Source organism: Acanthisitta chloris, unplaced genomic scaffold (assembly GCF_000695815.1).
Source record: "Acanthisitta chloris isolate BGI_N310 unplaced genomic scaffold, ASM69581v1 scaffold1954, whole genome shotgun sequence".
NCBI lineage: Eukaryota > Metazoa > Chordata > Aves > Passeriformes > Acanthisittidae > Acanthisitta > Acanthisitta chloris.
In genome coordinates, this window is record NW_008667480.1 from 21,219 (window position 1) to 25,645 (window position 4,427).

Consider the following 4,427-nt stretch of genomic DNA (forward strand, 5'->3'; position numbering starts at 1 on the left):
CCAGCCACGAGTCCCACCCACACAGTCAGAGTTTGGGAGTCAGAACTGAGCAAAGCCAGAGCTTAGACTTTAAATGTCATCTTTCCACCTGGTAGGATTTCTTGCTGTCCTGCCTCTTTCTGTGGACTCCTAGCTCTGTGTTTGGGGGTGTGTGAAGGAAACGGAGAGCTGAACAGTGAGAGCCATACCTTGATTTTCTTTTTCATCCCATCCTTACCCTATACATACACAGCCAGCGTCCTACTCCCTAAGCCCTCAGCTGGGCTTTCTCTCTGCTTACTTACCCTCCATGGGTTGCCAGCACCAGTGAAGGGCTGCCTGCTGGGATGGGCAAGAGACACCTGCAGTTTCTCCAAGGTAAGATGGAGATCAGTAGCCCATGAGGGCAATGTTGCTGCCAGGGTGTTGGATATGGCCCCAGGGGGACTGCCCCCCATACTGCCATGGCATGGGTCCTCACTCCAGGAGAAACACACCAGGGGGGCTGATATTCTTTTTTTCTAGAGAGATTTTTGGCAAAATTTAGCCACATTGCCTGCTGAGCCAGGGAGACAGGCACAGGTGCTACCCTGTGGCCAGCAACATGTTCTGTTGGGACCCCTGAGCATTGCCTTCACTTGGAAATGGTAAGACCTGTGCCTTGAAATTAAAACTATTTGTGTTATGGAACCAGTAAAATAATTATTAGTGAGAATGCTTCATATTGGAGTGTGAGTGATGGACACAGATGCAGCAGTGCTGTTGCAGAGGCTCCTTGCAGAGTCAAACTCCTTCATTTCCTCCCTCTCATCAATGAAAAGTGAGAGCAGGAGCCCTTGCCCTTCCCTCTGATGCCCACAGTACCTGTGTCCTGGTGTAAAGCCTGAGGCAGATTTCCAGGTACTTCTGCATATTGTTCCAGGCACCATCTTGAGCCCTCCATGTGCCCTGTGTGCATGTGTGTACATGTGCATTCCCATGAGCACATACACAGGACAGACCTAATCATTATCCTCGGCAAGAACATGTCTGAGAGGATTTGCCTCTGTTTAACCAGGCAGTAATTAACACCTGGTGAGAAGGTCTAACAGCCATAGTATCTCATTAACGTATTGTGACGGGTGATATCCTCTTCACATATGTGTGGAAGAGAGAAGACCAGCTTTGGAAAGGATACAGGGTGTTTGTAAACTAGTCATCCCTCCTTTACAAACTCCTTACCTCTGCTCAGATAGATGTAAAGGACTCTGGGATGGTATAAAATACTCTCCAGAGCATGGTAATGTGTACAGCAAGCTCAAGCAGTTAGCTTTGCTTTTGTGTAGTGTCGCAGCTTCTTGCTTCTTATCCCAGTCTTCAGGGTTTATCAGCTGTAGCACATAAGGATCCATACCCAAGGGAATGGCATGAAGCTGTGTCAGGGGAGGTTTATGTTGGATGTTAGGAAAAGATTCTTCACCCAGAAGGTATTTGGGCACTGGAACAGCTCCCCAGGGCAGTGGTCACAGCACCAATCCTGACAGAGCTCAAGGAGCATTTGAACACTCTCAGGCACAGGGTGTGATTCTTGGGGCTGTTGTGTGCAGGGCCAGGAACTGGACTTCGATGAGGCTTGTGGGTTCCTTCCGGCTCAGGATATTCTGTGATTCTATGATCCTCTCCATGCTTCATGCAGAAATGTGATAAAATATGACTTCTCCCCCAAAGAACCTGCCATAAGTGTAGAAGACAAGACAAACAGTCAGATCATTATGGGCAGCTTAACTGTTGTTAAGTTTTATATAACAGACCTCTGTAAATGTCTGGGCCACTATCTGTCTTCAGGGAACCACAGCTGGAGATAAGGAGCTTCAAGCACAGGACATTTAAGGGAGCTTTAGCAAAAGCAGAGATTTTGGAATTTAAACTGGTGTTGCACAGGCATTTTGGAGGCTGCAAGACACAATTTCTTGCCAGCCTGAAAGAGGACCTGATTTGTTCCGTATGCACGGATTTACCTTGTGGTCATATGTGATGGAGGGAACGTTGAAGGCGCATTGTTAAACATGCAGCATCTAAAAGTGGAGTGTCCTGACATAAAACAACTGCTGTTCTACTTCTTTCCACATCTGTCACTCCATCCAGCTGAAATGAAGTGCTTCATACCTGGGTCTTATACCTAGTAGTGCTAAAAGGGCCCATGGAGCATGCACCAGAAATACTGTGGGCTGGATGGCTCTTCTGGAGGTCACCTTGCTCAACCCAGTGCTCACAGCAGAGCCTACACATATAGAAGATGACTTGAACTAGCCTCAAAAGAGCCTGTCAAAAACAAGCCTCACCTCCAGATGACCTGAACTTTAAAAATGACTGTGTCAGAAACCAGCCTGGATTGCATGTGTCGGACCCATTTCTAATTGACCTTGTCTTGCAATTGTATTTTCAAGAGCTACATATTGTTATTACCCATTTTCAATGGGCATGAGTTTTTAGAAATCACAGCTTGACTTCAAACCTCTGCTTTCAGGGCGAATTTGTAAGAATTTTTTAATGGGGAATCCCCTGTTTTTTAGCAGATCACCCAATCTTTGTGCTGAGGTTTGGTGACTTGGTGGTGTGTCAGTGCTGCTTGGTCTGGCTCTGCAGTCCATGGCTTGCTGGGGAGTGAGGGGATCAGGGGAAAAAGAAGCAAGGATAAGTCAGGGTCTCAGCTTCTCCATAGCCCAGACTGACTTGGCAAGCAGGTGTTTCTTTGGCCAACTGTGCCACATTTGGCTCCCTCCCAGCCCCAGTTGTCGCACTGGGGGTGGCATATCCGAGAGGGTCAGCAGCCTTTTGTGGAGTTGCTTCTAGGGCAAAGGCAGCCAAATGTCCTGCAGTCCTCAGGGCAATGCAGAGAGCCCTATCCAAGCCTTTGTTCCTTGCTAATTCTGCTGCTCTGGATTTGTGTGCTGCAACACTGTGATTGGCACTTGGCCGAACTGCTGATGCCTTGAAGAAATATCTGTACAAATGCGATTATGTGGCAGTGCGCGTCTGTGTGTCTCTGTGAGTTCAACCAAGCCAAACCCACTTTATTTCCAGTGTAAAAATGGCAGTGAAGAAAAATCTGAGGTTTCTGGAGCCCCATGCAATGCTGTGTGTCCTCGGAGAAGCAATAGGAAAGACTGTGTCATGGCAAAGCTGCAGCCCAGAACTTGCCGTTTCCACATCTGACGTTGTGTGTGCTGTTTGACTTGTTGTCATCGTCACCCGGTTTGCGCTGCCTTTTGGCAAAGGGAGGAACAAGAGCAGGCAATGTTTTACAGAGGACAGTATCTGGCTATGGAAAAGCTGTGCAACATGACTCATTTTGTGTAAAGAACACAAAATTACAACTGCGTGCCACATGAGAGATGGTAGCTGGGCTTGAATCAAGAAACATCCTCATCCACGAAGGGTATTCAAGCATGTGCTTAATTTAAGAACATACTTAATCAGGGCCTTTGGGCATAAAAGGGTAATGATTATTCTTGTGTTGCTGGAAGAATCCAAGTGACATCCAGAAGATGTATTACTTGAGAAAATTTAGTGTTATTAGAGGAGTGTCCTCGTTTAATCTTTCAATTTCTAAAAAAGTAATTCTTTTAATTTGTCATTGCTCGCCAGTGCTGCAAGTTCCTTCACAGCAGTTTTACACTTGATTGTTAATGCCAAGTGGAATCAGCAAATACAATCTGGTTCAGATAATAATTATGGAAGATCAATCCTGCATCCATCTCTTTTCTCCATCCCCATTAAACCTCCCAGCATGTAAGATATGCATGTTTGACTCTGCAGGGCAGGCTAGCCACAGTAAAAGAACCCTCTTGGACACACTGTTTAATCATTTCAAGTCAACATCCCTGTTCCCAAATCTTTTCAATGCTATTTGACCCCTAATTTTTTCTCTGTATAACTGTATATTGCTGTAGAAATGGCATATATGATTTTAAGTCACTCTCCTAGACTCCCCGTCCTAGCATGACCAGGGCAGATGGCAACTAATATCTTTGGTTTTCTTGGAAAAAGCAAGTGGTACAGCTACTCCAGACCCAACATCTGGGAGAAGGCAAAATCTTGTCTACACTGACCATGTTTCATACCCAATCCTTTCCATCGCTGTACAGAAGATGTCCCCTGAACTGGCCTAGACTTCTGCCCTAAGGACTCTGAACACCAGCCATACAATAGGAATTTTTGAATGGACTGCAGGGAGTTGGGACCCAAGTGGATTTCCCACCTACACCCTGTGGGAGATATTCAGCCTGCCCATGGAACATGGCCTCATTTTTGAGATACTTGCTGTGCAGAAAGATATTTAGGCACCTGTTTTAGGAGAGAGTCTTGGACCAGGAGATAAACAAGGGTTGTTACTGGCTGTAAGGTAAGTGCTTGTTCATTTTATTGACTTTGGGTTAAGTCTTGTTCATCCAGCTCAAGCAATTACT